Genomic DNA, 16,134 nt, shown 5'->3' on the forward strand with positions numbered 1-16,134 from the left:
ACTGTCAGAAGTGGGATTCAAACCTCCAGAGGAGACGGCGACCTGAACGCAGCGCCTTAGAGCGCTCGGCCATCCTGACAACCTGTCGGCAAGGTAGTGTACTTTTCCAAACAGAACTATTCTACTCCTTAAGCCTTAGCGGGAGAACTTCTCCAAAGGAAAAACCATGACCGTCATTGGGTGTATATTACAATCTTGTGTACTACCCAAGCAAGGGTCAGGAAGACACGTGTGACTGCCCAGCTCCATGCTTGTGGCTCCTCAGCTCTTGGTAGCTCCAGATAGTACTTTGGGAGAAGTGCTGTACTACAGTTTGTACCCCTCCCGTGGAAGGCCATTGGCCACCGTGCACTCAGGAGGCCGAAATAGCTCAGTTGGGAGAGCGTTAGACTGAAGATCTAAAGGTCCCTGGTTCGATTCCGGGTTTCGGCAGGTGCTTTTTTAGGTACGCATCAACTAAAGTAATGAGATTCGTTCCCGTCTTTCCTCCAAAATGGCCTGTCCTCGGCTTGTGTGCCGTTTTACCACTCGGCAGCACTGGCCTGGTTGGAGCTGAGCTGCAGTTCCAGGAGCAAACTGGTATGGTGGAAGAAAGCAGCTAACTAGCATTGCCCAGCTGGCCTAAACAATATTGCTCATGGGCACCATTCTTCAGTCTGCCTTCACCGGTCCTTGAAATTGAAGAAATGTGTAATGCACGCAGGCACACTGGCATCATCCATCAGACGGCAGCAGACAGGAGCAGTCACGTCTGGCTGCAGTGAAAGATAAACCCCTGCCCCCATGAGGCTTCACCAGTGCGTAAAAGCGCCAGGAACATTGAGGATACAGCTCAGATGTTTGGAGTTTTGAGAGCTTAGGCAATTTACGGCAAAGGCCAGGCGTTGCATGGCAGCGAAGAGGAATTTAAAAATTCAGCTTACAGTCCATCAGAACGATGTAGGGTTTCTTGGAGGTGGTGGGATTTTAGAAGCTCTTTGAATAAGGGTTTGGTGAGGCTCAGAAAAGAACACCCTTGCTCTGGAGATTCCCTGAAAGAACCAGCGCTATCAAATTCTGTTTTTCTACGCTCTTCTACTCGGCAACCTCCTAGAAAGGAGATAGTTAAGTAAAGAGAAAGACAAAGCCCACGCTTCAGTCCACTGTCAGAAGTGGGATTCAAACCTCCAGAGGAGACGGCGGCCTGAACACAGCGCCTTAGACCGCTCGGCCATCCTGACAACCTGTCAGCAAGGTAGTGTACTTTTCCAAACAGAACTATTCTACTCCTTAAGCCTTAGCGGGAGAACTTCTCCAAAGGGAAAACCATGACCGTCATTGGGTGTATATTACAATCTTGTGTACTACCCAAGCAAGGGTCAGGAAGACACGTGTGACTGCCCAGCTCCATGCTTGTGGCTCCTCAGCTCTTGGTAGCTCCAGATAGTACTTTGGGAGAAGTGCTGTACTACAGTTTGTACCCCTCCCGTGGAAGGCCATTGGCCACCGTGCACTCAGGAGGCCGAAATAGCTCAGTTGGGAGAGCGTTAGACTGAACATCTAAAGGTCCCTGGTTCGATCCCGAGTTTGGGCAGGTGCTTTTTTTTAGGTAAGCATCAACTAAAGTAATGAGATTCGTTCCCGTCTTTCCTCCAAAATGGCCTGTCCTCGGCTTGTGTGCCGTTTTACCACTCGGCAGCACTGGCCTGGTTGGAGCTGAGCTGCAGTTCCAGGAGCAAACTGGTATGGTGGAAGAAAGCAGCTAACTAGCATTGCCCAGCTGGCCTAAACAATATTGCTCATGGGCACCATTCTTCAGTCTGCCTTCACTGGTCCTTGAAATTGAAGAAATGTGTAATGCACGCAGGCACGCTGGCATCATCCATCAGACGGCAGCAGACAGGAGCAGTCACGTCTGGCAGTGCGTAAAAGCGCCAGGAACATTGAGGATACAGCTCAGATGTTTGGAGTTTTGAGAGCTTAGGCAATTTACGGCAAAGGCCAGGCGTTGCATGGCAGCGAAGAGGAATTTAAAAATTCAGCTTACAGTCCATCAGAACGATGTAGGGTTTCTTGGAGGTGGTGGGATTTTAGAAGCTCTTTGAATAAGGGTTTGGTGAGGCTCAGAAAAGAACACCCTTGCTCTGGAGATTCCCTGAAAGAACCTGCGCTATCAAATTCTGTTTTTCTACGCTCTTCTACTCGGCAACCTCCTAGAAAGGAGATAGTTAAGTAAAGAGAAAGACAAAGCCCGCGCTTCAGTCCACTGTCAGAAGTGGGATTCAAACCTCCAGAGGAGACGGCGGCCTGAACACAGCGCCTTAGACCGCTCGGCCATCCTGACAACCTGTCAGCAAGGTAGTGTACTTTTCCAAACAGAACTATTCTACTCCTTAAGCCTTAGCGGGAGAACTTCTCCAAAGGAAAAACCATGACCGTCATTGGGTGTATATTACAATCTTGTGTACTACCCAAGCAAGGGTCAGGAAGACACGTGTGACTGCCCAGCTCCATGCTTGTGGCTCCTCAGCTCTTGGTAGCTCCAGATAGTACTTTGGGAGAAGTGCTGTACTACAGTTTGTACCCCTCCCGTGGAAGGCCATTGGCCACCGTGCACTCAGGAGGCCGAAATAGCGTAGTTGGGAGAGCGTTAGACTGAAGATCTAAAGGTCCCTGGTTCGATCCCGGGTTTCGGCAGGTGCTTTTTTTAGGTACGCATCAACTAAAGTAATGAGATTCGTTCCCGTTTTTCCTCCAAAATGGCCTGTCCTCGGCTTGTGTGCCGTTTTACCACTCGGCAGCACTGGCCTGGTTGGAGCTGAGCTGCAGTTCCAGGAGCAAACTGGTATGGTGGAAGAAAGCAGCTAACTAGCATTGCCCAGCTGGCCTAAACAATATTGCTCATGGGCACCATTCTTCAGTCTGCCTTCACCGGTCCTTGAAATTGAAGAAATGTGTAATGCACGCAGGCACGCTGGCATCATCCATCAGACGGCAGCAGACAGGAGCAGTCACGTCTGGCTGCAGTGAAAGATAAACCCCTGCCCCCATGAGGCTTCACCAGTGCGTAAAAGCGCCAGGAACATTGAGGATACAGCTCAGATGTTTGGAGTTTTGAGAGCTTAGGCAATTTACGGCAAAGGCCAGGCGTTGCATGGCAGCGAAGAGGAATTTAAATATTCAGCTTACAGTCCATCAGAACGATGTAGGGTTTCTGGGAGGTGGTGGGATTTTAGAAGCTCTTTGAATAAGGGTTTGGTGAGGCTCAGAAAAGAACACCCTTGCTCTGGAGATTCCCTGAAAGAACCTGCGCTATCAAATTCTGTTTTTCTACGCTCTTCTACTCGGCAACCTCCTAGAAAGGAGATAGTTAAGTAAAGAGAAAGACAAAGCCCGCGCTTCAGTCCACTGTCAGAAGTGGGATTCAAACCTCCAGAGGAGACGGCGACCTGAACGCAGCGCCTTAGACCGCTCGTCCATCCTGACAACCTGTCGGCAAGGTAGTGTACTTTTCCAAACAGAACTATTCTACTCCTTAAGCCTTAGCGGGAGAACTTCTCCAAAGGAAAAACCATGACCGTCATTGGGTGTATATTACAATCTTGTGTACTACCCAAGCAAGGGTCAGGAAGACACGTGTGACTGCCCAGCTCCATGCTTGTGGCTCCTCAGCTCTTGGTAGCTCCAGATAGTACTTTGGGAGAAGTGCTGTACTACAGTTTGTACCCTTCCCGTGGAAGGCCATTGGCCACCGTGCATTCAGGAGCCCGAAATAGCTCAGTTGGGAGAGCGTTAGACTGAAAATCTAAAGGTCCCTGGTTCGATCCCGGGTTTCGGCAGGTGCTTTTTTAGGTACGCATCAACTAAAGTAATGAGATTCGTTCCCGTCTTTCCTCCAAAATGGCCTGTCCTCGGCTTGTGTGCCGTTTTACCACTCGGCAGCACTGGCCTGGTTGGAGCTGAGCTGCAGTTCCAGGAGCAAACTGGTATGGTGGAAGAAAGCAGCTAACTAGCATTGCCCAGCTGGCCTAAACAATATTGCTCATGGGCACCATTCTTCAGTCTGCCTTCACCGGTCCTTGAAATTGAAGAAATGTGTAATGCACGCAGGCACGCTGGCATCATCCATCAGACGGCAGCAGACAGGAGCAGTCACGTCTGGCTGCAGTGAAAGATAAACCCCTGCCCCCATGAGGCTTCACCAGTGCGTAAAAGCGCCAGGAACATTGAGGATACAGCTCAGATGTTTGGAGTTTTGAGAGCTTAGGCAATTTACGGCAAAGGCCAGGCGTTGCATGGCAGCGAAGAGGAATTTAAAAATTCAGCTTACAGTCCATCAGAACGATGTAGGGTTTCTTGGAGGTGGTGGGATTTTAGAAGCTCTTTGAATAAGGGTTTGGTGAGGCTCAGAAAAGAACACCCTTGCTCTGGAGATTCCCTGAAAGAACCTGCGCTATCAAATTCTGTTTTTCTACGCTCTTCTACTCGGCAACCTCCTAGAAAGGAGATAGTTAAGTAAAGAGAAAGACAAAGCCCGCGCTTCAGTCCACTGTCAGAAGTGGGGTTCAAACCTCCAGAGGAGACGGCGACCTGAACGCAGCGCCTTAGAGCGCTTGGCCATCCTGACAACCTGTCGGCAAGGTAGTGTACTTTTCCAAATGAAACTATTCTACTCCTTAAGCCTTAGCGGGAGAACTTCTCCAAAGGAAAAACCATGACCGTCATTGGGTGTATATTACAATCTTGTGTACTACCCAAGCAAGGGTCAGGAAGACACGTGTGACTGCCCAGCTCCATGCTTGTGGCTCCTCAGCTCTTGGTAGCTCCAGATAGTACTTTGGGAGAAGTGCTGTACTACAGTTTGTACCCCTCCCGTGGAAGGCCATTGGCCACCGTGCACTCAGGAGGCCGAAATAGCTCAGTTGGGAGAGCGTTAGACTGAAGATCTAAAGGTCCCTGGTTCGATCCCGGGTTTCGGCAGGTGCTTTTTTAGGTAGGCATCAACTAAAGTAATGAGATTCGTTCCCGTCTTTCCTCCAAAATGGCCTGTCCTCGGCTTGTGTGCCGTTTTACCACTCGGCAGCACTGGCCTGGTTGGAGCTGAGCTGCAGTTCCAGGAGCAAACTGGTATGGTGGAAGAAAGCAGCTAACTAGCATTGCCCAGCTGGCCTAAACAATATTGCTCATGGGCACCATTCTTCAGTCTGCCTTCACCGGTCCTTGAAATTGAAGAAATGTGTAATGCACGCAGGCACGCTGGCATCATCCATCAGACGGCAGCAGACAGGAGCAGTCACGTCTGGCTGCAGTGAAAGATAAACCCCTGCCCCCATGAGGCTTCACCAGTGCGTAAAAGCGCCAGGAACATTGAGGATACAGCTCAGATGTTTGGAGTTTTGAGAGCTTAGGCAATTTACGGCAAAGGCCAGGCGTTGCATGGCAGCGAAGAGGAATTTAAAAATTCAGCTTACAGTCCATCAGAACGATGTAGGGTTTCTTGGAGGTGGTGGGATTTTAGAAGCTCTTTGAATAAGGGTTTGGTGAGGCTCAGAAAAGAACACCCTTGCGCAGAAAATAACCTGCGCTATAAAATTCTGTTTTTCTACGCTCTTCTACTCGGCAACCTCCTAGAAAGGAGATAGTTAAGTAAAGAGAAAGCCCGCACTTCAGTCCACTGTAAGAAGTGGGATTTGAACCCACGCCTCCAGAGGAGACTGCAACCTGAACGCAGCGCCTTAGACCGCTCGGCCATCCTGACAACCTGTTGTCAAGGTAGTGTACTTTTCCAAACAGAACTATTCTACTCCTTAAGCCTTAGCGGGAGAACTTCTCCAAAGGAAAAACCATGACCGTCATTGGGTGTATATTACAATCTTGTGTACTACCCAAGCAAGGGTCAGGAAGACACGTGTGACTGCCCAGCTCCATGCTTGTGGCTCCTCAGCTCTTGGTAGCTCCAGATAGTACTTTGGGAGAAGTGCTGTACTACAGTTTGTACCCCTCCCGTGGAAGGCCATTGGCCACCGTGCACTCAGGAGGCCGAAATAGCTCAGTTGGGAGAGCGTTAGACTGAAGATCTAAAGGTCCCTGGTTCGATCCCGGGTTTCGGCAGGTGCTTTTTTTAGGTACGCATCAACTAAAGTAATGAGATTCGTTCCCGTCTTTCCTCCAAAATGGCCTGTCCTCGGCTTGTGTGCCGTTTTACCACTCGGCAGCACTGGCCTGGTTGGAGCTGAGCTGCAGTTCCAGGAGCAAACTGGTATGGTGGAAGAAAGCAGCTAACTAGCATTGCCCAGCTGGCCTAAACAATATTGCTCATGGGCACCATTCTTCAGTCTGCCTTCACCGGTCCTTGAAATTGAAGAAATGTGTAATGCACGCAGGCACGCTGGCATCATCCATCAGACGGCAGCAGACAGGAGCAGTCACGTCTGGCTGCAGTGAAAGATAAACCCCTGCCCCCATGAGGCTTCACCAGTGCGTAAAAGCGCCAGGAACATTGAGGATACAGCTCAGATGTTTGGAGTTTTGAGAGCTTAGGCAATTTACGGCAAAGGCCAGGCGTTGCATGGCAGCGAAGAGGAATTTAAAAATTCAGCTTACAGTCCATCAGAACGATGTAGGGTTTCTTGGAGGTGGTGGGATTTTAGAAGCTCTTTGAATAAGGGTTTGGTGAGGCTCAGAAAAGAACACCCTTGCGCAGAAAATAACCTGCGCTATAAAATTCTGTTTTTCTACGCTCTTCTACTCGGCAACCTCCTAGAAAGGAGATAGTTAAGTAAAGAGAAAGCCCGCACTTCAGTCCACTGTAAGAAGTGGGATTTGAAACCACGCCTCCAGAGGAAACTGCAACCTGAACGCAGCGCCTTAGACCGCTCGGCCATCCTGACAACCTGTTGTCAAGGTAGTGTACTTTTCCAAACAGAACTATTCTACTCCTTAAGCCTTAGCGGGAGAACTTCTCCAAAGGAAAAACCATGACCGTCATTGGGTGTATATTACAATCTTGTGTACTACCCAAGCAAGGGTCAGGAAGACACGTGTGACTGCCCAGCTCCATGCTTGTGGCTCCTCAGCTCTTGGTAGCTCCAGATAGTACTTTGGGAGAAGTGCTGTACTACAGTTTGTACCCCTCCCGTGGAAGGCCATTGGCCACCGTGCACTCAGGAGGCCGAAATAGCTCAGTTGGGAGAGCGTTAGACTGAACATCTAAAGGTCCCTGGTTCGATCCCGAGTTTGGGCAGGTGCTTTTTTTAGGTAAGCATCAACTAAAGTAATGAGATTCGTTCCCGTCTTTCCTCCAAAATGGCCTGTCCTCGGCTTGTGTGCCGTTTTACCACTCGGCAGCACTGGCCTGGTTGGAGCTGAGCTGCAGTTCCAGGAGCAAACTGGTATGGTGGAAGAAAGCAGCTAACTAGCATTGCCCAGCTGGCCTAAACAATATTGCTCATGGGCACCATTCTTCAGTCGGCCTTCACCGGTCCTTGAAATTGAAGAAATGTGTAATGCACGCAGGCACGCTGGCATCATCCATCAGACGGCAGCAGACAGGAGCAGTCACGTCTGGCTGCAGTGAAAGATAAACCCCTGCCCCCATGAGGCTTCACCAGTGCGTAAAAGCGCCAGGAACATTGAGGATACAGCTCAGATGTTTGGAGTTTTGAGAGCTTAGGCAATTTACGGCAAAGGCCAGGCGTTGCATGGCAGCGAAGAGGAATTTAAAAATTCAGCTTACAGTCCATCAGAACGATGTAGGGTTTCTTGGAGGTGGTGGGATTTTAGAAGCTCTTTGAATAAGGGTTTGGTGAGGCTCAGAAAAGAACACCCTTGCTCTGGAGATTCCCTGAAAGAACCTGCGCTATCAAATTCTGTTTTTCTACGCTCTTCTACTCGGCAACCTCCTAGAAAGGAGATAGTTAAGTAAAGAGAAAGACAAAGCCCACGCTTCAGTCCACGGTCAGAAGTGGGATTCAAACCTCCAGAGGAGACGGCGACCTGAACGCAGCGCCTTAGAGCGCTCGGCCATCCTGACAACCTGTCGGTAAGGTAGTGTACTTTTCCAAACAGAACTATTCTACTCCTTAAGCCTTAGCGGGAGAACTTCTCCAAAGGAAAAACCATGACCGTCATTGGGTGTATATTACAATCTTGTGTACTACCCAAGCAAGGGTCAGGAAGACACGTGTGACTGCCCAGCTCCATGCTTGTGGCTCCTCAGCTCTTGGTAGCTCCAGATAGTACTTTGGGAGAAGTGCTGTACTACAGTTTGTACCCCTCCCGTGGAAGGCCATTGACCACCGTGCACTCAGGAGGCCGAAATAGCTCAGTTGGGAGAGCGTTAGACTGAAGATCTAAAGGTCCCTGGTTCGATCCCGGGTTTCGGCAGGTGCTTTTTTTAGGTACGCACCAACTAAAGTAATGAGATTCGTTCCCGTCTTTCCTCCAAAATGGCCTGTCCTCGGCTTGTGTGCCGTTGTACCACTCGGCAGCACTGGCCTGGTTGGAGCTGAGCTGCAGTTCCAGGAGCAAACTGGTATGGTGGAAGAAAGCAGCTAACTAGCATTGCCCAGCTGGCCTAAACAATATTGCTCATGGGCACCATTCTTCAGTCTGCCTTCACCGGTCCTTGAAATTGAAGAAATGTGTAATGCAGGCAGGCACGCTGGCATCATCCATCAGACGGCAGCAGACAGGAGCAGTCACGTCTGGCTGCAGTGAAAGATAAACCCCTGCCCCCATGAGGCTTCACCAGTGCGTAAAAGTGCCAGGAACATTGAGGATACAGCTCAGATGTTTGGAGTTTTGAGAGCTTTTACGTTTTACCGTTTGAGAGCTTAGGCAATTTACGGCAAAGGCCAGGCGTTGCATGGCAGCGAAGAGGAATTTAAAAATTCAGCTTACAGTCCATCAGAACGATGTAGGGTTTCTTGGAGGTGGTGGGATTTTAGAAGCTCTTTGAATAAGGGTTTGGTGAGGCTCAGAAAAGAACACCCTTGCTCTGGAGATTCCCTGAAAGAACCTGCGCTATCAAATTCTGTTTTTCTACGCTCTTCTACTCGGCAACCTCCTAGAAAGGAGATAGTTAAGTAAAGAGAAAGACAAAGCCCGCGCTTCAGTCCACTGTCAGAAGTGGGATTCGAACCCACGCCTCCAGAGGAGACTGCGACCTGAACGCAGCGCCTTAGACCGCTCGGCCATCCTGACAACCTGTCGGCAAGGTAGTGTACTTTTCCAAACAGAACTATTCTACTCCTTAAGCCTTAGCGGGAGAACTTCTCCAAAGGAAAAACCATGACCGTCATTGGGTGTATATTACAATCTTGTGTACTACCCAAGCAAGGGTCAGGAAGACACGTGTGACTGCCCAGCTCCATGCTTGTGGCTCCTCAGCTCTTGGTAGCTCCAGATAGTACTTTGGGAGAAGTGCTGTACTACAGTTTGTACCCCTCCCGTGGAAGGCCATTGGCCACCGTGCACTCAGGAGGCCGAAATAGCTCAGTTGGGAGAGCGTTAGACTGAAGATCTAAAGGTCCCTGTTTCGGCAGGTGCTTTTTTTAGGTACGCATCAACTAAAGTAATGAGATTCGTTCCCGTCTTTCCTCCAAAATGGCCTGTCCTCGGCTTGTGTGCCGTTTTACCACTCGGCAGCACTGGCCTGGTTGGAGCTGAGCTGCAGTTCCAGGAGCAAACTGGTATGGTGGAAGAAAGCAGCTAACTAGCATTGCCCAGCTGGCCTAAACAATATTGCTCATGGGCACCATTCTTCAGTCTGCCTTCACCGGTCCTTGAAATTGAAGAAATGTGTAATGCACGCAGGCACGCTGGCATCATCCATCAGACGGCAGCAGACAGGAGCAGTCACGTCTGGCTGCAGTGAAAGATAAACCCCTGCCCCCATGAGGCTTCACCAGTGCGTAAAAGCGCCAGGAACATTGAGGATACAGCTCAGATGTTTGGAGTTTTGAGAGCTTAGGCAATTTACGGCAAAGGCCAGGCGTTGCATGGCAGCGAAGAGGAATTTAAAAATTCAGCTTACAGTCCATCAGAACGATGTAGGGTGTCTTGGAGGTGGTGGGATTTTAGAAGCTCTTTGAATAAGGGTTTGGTGAGGCTCAGAAAAGAACACCCTTGCTCTGGAGATTCCCTGAAAGAACCTGCGCTATCAAATTCTGTTTTTCTACGCTCTTCTACTCGGCAACCTCCTAGAAAGGAGATAGTTAAGTAAAGAGAAAGACAAAGCCCGCGCTTCAGTCCACTGTCAGAAGTGGGATTCAAACCTCCAGAGGAGACGGCGACCTGAACGCAGCGCCTTAGACCGCTCGGCCATCCTGACAACCTGCCGGCAAGGTAGTGTACTTTTCCAAACAGAACTATTCTACTCCTTAAGCCTTAGCGGGAGAACTTCTCCAAAGAAAAAACCATGACCGTCATTGGGTGTATATTACAATCTTGTGTACTACCCAAGCAAGGGTCAGGAAGACACGTGTGACTGCCCAGCTCCATGCTTGTGGCTCCTCAGCTCTTGGTAGCTCCAGATAGTTCTTTGGGAGAAGTGCTGTACTACAGTTTGTACCCCTCCCGTGGAAGGCCATTGGCCACCGTGCACTCAGGAGGCCGAAATAGCTCAGTTGGGAGAGCGTTAGACTGAAGATCTAAAGGTCCCTGGTTCGATCCCGGGTTTGGGCAGGTGCTTTTTTTAGGTACGCATCAACTAAAGTAATGAGATTCGTTCCCGTCTTTCCTCCAAAATGGCCTGTCCTCGGCTTGTGTGCCGTTTTACCACTCGGCAGCACTGGCCTGGTTGGAGCTGAGCTGCAGTTCCAGGAGCAAACTGGTATGGTGGAAGAAAGCAGCTAACTAGCATTGCCCAGCTGGCCTAAACAATATTGCTCATGGGCACCATTCTTCAGTCTGCCTTCACCGGTCCTTAAAATTGAAGAAATGTGTAATGCACGCAGGCACGCTGGCATCATCCATCAGACGGCAGCAGACAGGAGCAGTCACGTCTGGCTGCAGTGAAAGATAAACCCCTGCCCCCATGAGGCTTCACCAGTGCGTAAAAGTGCCAGGAACATTGAGGATACAGCTCAGATGTTTGGAGTTTTGAGAGCTTTTACGTTTTACCGTTTGAGAGCTTAGGCAATTTACGGCAAAGGCCAGGCGTTGCATGGCAGCGAAGAGGAATTTAAAAATTCAGCTTACAGTCCATCAGAACGATGTAGGGTTTCTTGGAGGTGGTGGGATTTTAGAAGCTCTTTGAATAAGGGTTTGGTGAGGCTCAGAAAAGAACACCCTTGCTCTGGAGATTCCCTGAAAGAACCTGCGCTATCAAATTCTGTTTTTCTACGCTCTTCTACTCGGCAACCTCCTAGAAAGGATATAGTTAAGTAAAGAGAAAGACAAAGCCCGCGCTTCAGTCCACAGTCAGAAGTGGGATACGAACCCACGCCTCCAGAAGAGACTGCGACCTGAACGCAGCGCCTTAGACCGCTCGGCCATCCTGACAACCTGTCGGCAAGGTAGTGTACTTTTCCAAACAGAACTATTCTACTCCTTAAGCCTTAGCGGGAGAACTTCTCCAAAGGAAAAACCATGACCGTCATTGGGTGTATATTACAATCTTGTGTACTACCCAAGCAAGGGTCAGGAAGACACGTGTGACTGCCCAGCTCCATGCTTGTGGCTCCTCAGCTCTTGGTAGCTCCAGATAGTACTTTGGGAGAAGTGCTGTACTACAGTTTGTACCCCTCCCGTGGAAGGCCATTGGCCACCGTGCACTCAGGAGGCCGAAATAGCTCAGTTGGGAGAGCGTTAGACTGAAGATCTAAAGGTCCCTGTTTCGGCAGGTGCTTTTTTAGGTACGCATCAACTAAAGTAATGAGATTCGTTCCCGTCTTTCCTCCAAAATGGCCTGTCCTCGGCTTGTGTGCCGTTTTACCACTCGGCAGCACTGGCCTGGTTGGAGCTGAGCTGCAGTTCCAGGAGCAAACTGGTATGGTGGAAGAAAGCAGCTAACTAGCATTGCCCAGCTGGCCTAAACAATATTGCTCATGGGCACCATTCTTCAGTCTGCCTTCACCGGTCCTTGAAATTGAAGAAATGTGTAATGCACGCAGGCACGCTGGCATCATCCATCAGACGGCAGCAGACAGGAGCAGTCACGTCTGGCTGCAGTGAAAGATAAACCCCTGCCCCCATGAGGCTTCACCAGTGCGTAAAAGCGCCAGGAACATTAAGGATACAGCTCAGATGTTTGGAGTTTTGAGAGCTTAGGCAATTTACGGCAAAGGCCAGGCGTTGCATGGCAGCGAAGAGGAATTTAAAAATTCAGCTTACAGTCCATCAGAACGATGTAGGGTTTCTTGGAGGTGGTGGGATTTTAGAAGCTCTTTGAATAAGGGTTTGGTGAGGCTCAGAAAAGAACACCCTTGCTCTGGAGATTCCCTGAAAGAACCTGCGCTATCAAATTCTGTTTTTCTACGCTCTTCTACTCGGCAACCTCCTAGAAAGGATATAGTTAAGTAAAGAGAAAGACAAAGCCCGTGCTTCAGTCCACTGTCAGAAGTGGGATTCGAACCCACGCCTCCAGAGGAGACTGCGACCTAAACAGCGCCTTAGACCGCTCGGCCATCCTGACAACCTGTCGGCAAGGTAGTGTACTTTTCCAAACAGAACTATTCTACTCCTTAAGCCTTAGCGGGAGAACTTCTCCAAAGGAAAAACCATGACCGTCATTGGGTGTATATTACAATCTTGTGTACTACCCAAGCAAGGGTCAGGAAGACACGTGTGACTGCCCAGCTCCATGCTTGTGGCTCCTCAGCTCTTGGTAGCTCCAGATAGTACTTTGGGAGAAGTGCTGTACTACAGTTTGTACCCCTCCCGTGGAAGGCCACTGGCCACCGTTTACTCAGGAGGCCGAAATAGCTCAGTTGGGAGAGCGTTAGACTGAAGATCTAAAGGTCCCTGGTTCGATCCCGGGTTTCGGCAGGTGCTTTTTTACTTACACATCAACTAAATTAATGAGATTCGTTCCCGTTTTTCCTCCAAAATGGCCTGTCCTCGGCTTGTGTGCCGTTTTACCACTCGGCAGCACTGGCCTGGTTGGAGCTGAGCTGCAGTTCCAGGAGCAAACTGGTATGGTGGAAGAAAGCAGCTAACTAGCATTGCCCAGCTGGCCTAAACAATATTGCTCATGGGCACCATTCTTCAGTCTGCCTTCACCGGTCCTTGAAATTGAAGAAATGTGTAATGCACGCAGGCACGCTGGCATCATCCATCAGACGGCAGCAGACAGGAGCAGTCACGTCTGGCTGCAGTGAAAGATAAACCCCTGCCCCCATGAGGCTTCACCAGTGCGTAAAAGCGCCAGGAACATTGAGGATACAGCTCAGATGTTTGGAGTTTTGAGAGCTTAGGCAATTTACGGCAAAGGCCAGGCGTTGCATGGCAGCGAAGAGGAATTTAAAAATTCAGCTTACAGTCCATCAGAACGATGTAGGGTTTCTTGGAGGTGGTGGGATTTTAGAAGCTCTTTGAATAAGGGTTTGGTGAGGCTCAGAAAAGAACACCCTTGCTCTGGAGATTCCCTGAAAGAACCTGCGCTATCAAATTCTGTTTTTCTACGCTCTTCTACTCGGCAACCTCCTAGAAAGGAGATAGTTAAGTAAAGAGAAAGACAAAGCCCGCGCTTCAGTCCGCTGTCAGAAGTGGGATTCGAACCCACGCCTCCAGAGGAGACTGCGACCTGAACGCAGCGCCTTAGACCGCTCGGCCATCCTGACAACCTGTCGGCAAGGTAGTGTACTTTTCCAAACAGAACTATTCTACTCCTTAAGCCTTAGCGGGAGAACTTCTCCAAAGGAAAAACCATGACCGTCATTGGGTGTATATTACAATCTTGTGTACTACCCAAGCAAGGGTCAGGAAGACACGTGTGACTGCCCAGCTCCATGCTTGTGGCTCCTCAGCTCTTGGTAGCTCCAGATAGTACTTTGGGAGAAGTGCTGTACTACAGTTTGTACCCCTCCCGTGGAAGGCCACTGGCCACCGTTTACTCAGGAGGCCGAAATAGCTCAGTTGGGAGAGCGTTAGACTGAAGATCTAAAGGTCCCTGGTTCGATCCCGGGTTTCGGCAGGTGCTATTTTAGGTACGCATCAACTAAAGTAATGAGATTCGTTCCCGTCTTTCCTCCAAAATGGCCTGTCCTCGGCTTGTGTGCCGTTTTACCACTCGGCAGCACTGGCCTGGTTGGAGCTGAGCTGCAGTTCCAGGAGCAAACTGGTATGGTGGAAGAAAGCAGCTAACTAGCCTTGCCCAGCTGGCCTAAACAATATTGCTCATGGGCACCATTCTTCAGTCTGCCTTCACCGGTCCTTGAAATTGAAGAAATGTGTAATGCACGCAGGCACGCTGGCATCATCTATCAGACGGCAGCAGACAGGAGCAGTCACGTCTGGCTGCAGTGAAAGATAAACCCCTGCCCCCATGAGGCTTCACCAGTGCGTAAAAGCGCCAGGAACATTGAGGATACAGCTCAGATGTTTGGAGTTTTGAGAGCTTAGGCAATTTACGGCAAAGGCCAGGCGTTGCATGGCAGCGAAGAGGAATTTAAAAATTCAGCTTACAGTCCATCAGAACGATGTAGGGTTTCTTGGAGGTGGTGGGATTTTAGAAGCTCTTTGAATAAGGGTTTGGTGAGGCTCAGAAAAGAACACCCTTGCTCTGGAGATTCCCTGAAAGAACCTGCGCTATCAAATTCTGTTTTTCTACGCTCTTCTACTCGGCAACCTCTTAGAAAGGAGATAGTTAAGTAAAGAGAAAGACAAAGCCCGCGCTCCAGTCCACTGTCAGAAGTGGGATTCGAACCCACGCCTCCAGAGGAGACTGCGACCTGAACGCAGCGCCTTAGACCGCTCGGCCATCCTGACAACCTGTCGGCAAGGTAGTGTACTTTTCCAAACAGAACTATTCTACTCCTTAAGCCTTAGCGGGAGAACTTCTCCAAAGGAAAAACCATGACCGTCATTGGGTGTATATTACAATCTTGTGTACTACCCAAGCAAGGGTCAGGAAGACACGTGTGACTGCCCAGCTCCATGCTTGTGGCTCCTCAGCTCTTGGTAGCTCCAGATAGTACTTTGGGAGAAGTGCTGTACTACAGTTTGTACCCCTCCCGTGGAATGCCATTGTCCACCAGGCACTCAGGAGGCCAAAATAGCTCAGTTGGGAGAGCGTTAGACTGAAGATCTAAAGGTCCCTGGTTCGATCCCGGGTTTCGGCAGGTGCTTTTTTACTTACGCATCAACTAAATTAATGAGATTCGTTCCCGTTTTTCCTCCAAAATGGCCTGTCCTCGGCTTGTGTGCCGTTTTACCACTCGGCAGCACTGGCCTGGTTGGAGCTGAGCTGCAGTTCCAGGAGCAAACTGGTATGGTGGAAGAAAGCAGCTAACTAGCATTGCCCAGCTGGCCTAAACAATATTGCTCATGGGCACCATTCTTCAGTCTGCCTTCACCGGTCCTTGAAATTGAAGAAATGTGTAATGCACGCAGGCACGCTGGCATCATCCATCAGACGGCAGCAGACAGGAGCAGTCACGTCTGGCTGCAGTGAAAGATAAACCCCTGCCCCCATGAGGCTTCACCAGTGCGTAAAAGCGCCAGGAACATTGAGGATACAGCTCAGATGTTTGGAGTTTTGAGAGCTTAGGCAATTTACGGCAAAGGCCAGGCGTTGCATGGCAGCGAAGAGGAATTTAAAAATTCAGCTTACAGTCCATCAGAACGATGTAGGGTTTCTTGGAGGTGGTGGGATTTTAGAAGCTCTTTGAATAAGGGTTTGGTGAGGCTCAGAAAAGAACACCCTTGCTCTGGAGATTCCCTGAAAGAACCTGCGCTATCAAATTCTGTTTTTCTACGCTCTTCTACTCGGCAACCTCCTAGAAAGGAGATAGTTAAGTAAAGAGAAAGACAAAGCCCGCGCTTCAGTCCGCTGTCAGAAGTGGGATTCGAACCCACGCCTCCAGAGGAGACTGCGACCTGAACGCAGCGCCTTAGACCGCTCGGCCATCCTGACAACCTGTCGGCAAGGTAGTGTACTTTTCCAAACAGAACTATTCTACTCCTTAAGCCTTAGCGGGAGAACTTCTCCAA

The 16,134-nt window shown here is 49.8% G+C and overlaps 6 non-coding genes across 6 annotated transcripts; 1 reads left to right on the forward strand and 5 right to left on the reverse strand.

Moving 5' to 3' along the window:
* The first annotated feature begins 359 nt into the window (after positions 1 to 359).
* On the forward strand, positions 360 to 432 carry TRNAF-GAA (transfer RNA phenylalanine (anticodon GAA)). The gene has a single exon. It is a non-coding gene; the product is annotated as a tRNA-Phe (tRNA).
* An 8,668-nt stretch (positions 433 to 9,100) lies between these two features.
* Positions 9,101 to 9,183, reverse strand: TRNAL-CAG (transfer RNA leucine (anticodon CAG)). Its single transcript has one exon. It is a non-coding gene; the product is annotated as a tRNA-Leu (tRNA).
* Positions 9,184 to 12,535: 3,352 nt separating this feature from the next.
* Positions 12,536 to 12,616, reverse strand: TRNAL-UAG (transfer RNA leucine (anticodon UAG)). The gene has a single exon. It is a non-coding gene; the product is annotated as a tRNA-Leu (tRNA).
* A 1,064-nt stretch (positions 12,617 to 13,680) lies between these two features.
* Positions 13,681 to 13,763, reverse strand: TRNAL-CAG (transfer RNA leucine (anticodon CAG)). Its single transcript has one exon. It is a non-coding gene; the product is annotated as a tRNA-Leu (tRNA).
* A 1,064-nt stretch (positions 13,764 to 14,827) lies between these two features.
* Positions 14,828 to 14,910, reverse strand: TRNAL-CAG (transfer RNA leucine (anticodon CAG)). Its single transcript has one exon. It is a non-coding gene; the product is annotated as a tRNA-Leu (tRNA).
* A 1,064-nt stretch (positions 14,911 to 15,974) lies between these two features.
* TRNAL-CAG (transfer RNA leucine (anticodon CAG)) lies at positions 15,975 to 16,057 on the reverse strand. The gene has a single exon. It is a non-coding gene; the product is annotated as a tRNA-Leu (tRNA).
* Positions 16,058 to 16,134: the final 77 nt, after the last annotated feature.

This window comes from Dendropsophus ebraccatus, chromosome 7, assembly GCF_027789765.1.
Source record: "Dendropsophus ebraccatus isolate aDenEbr1 chromosome 7, aDenEbr1.pat, whole genome shotgun sequence".
Classification (NCBI taxonomy): domain Eukaryota; kingdom Metazoa; phylum Chordata; class Amphibia; order Anura; family Hylidae; genus Dendropsophus; species Dendropsophus ebraccatus.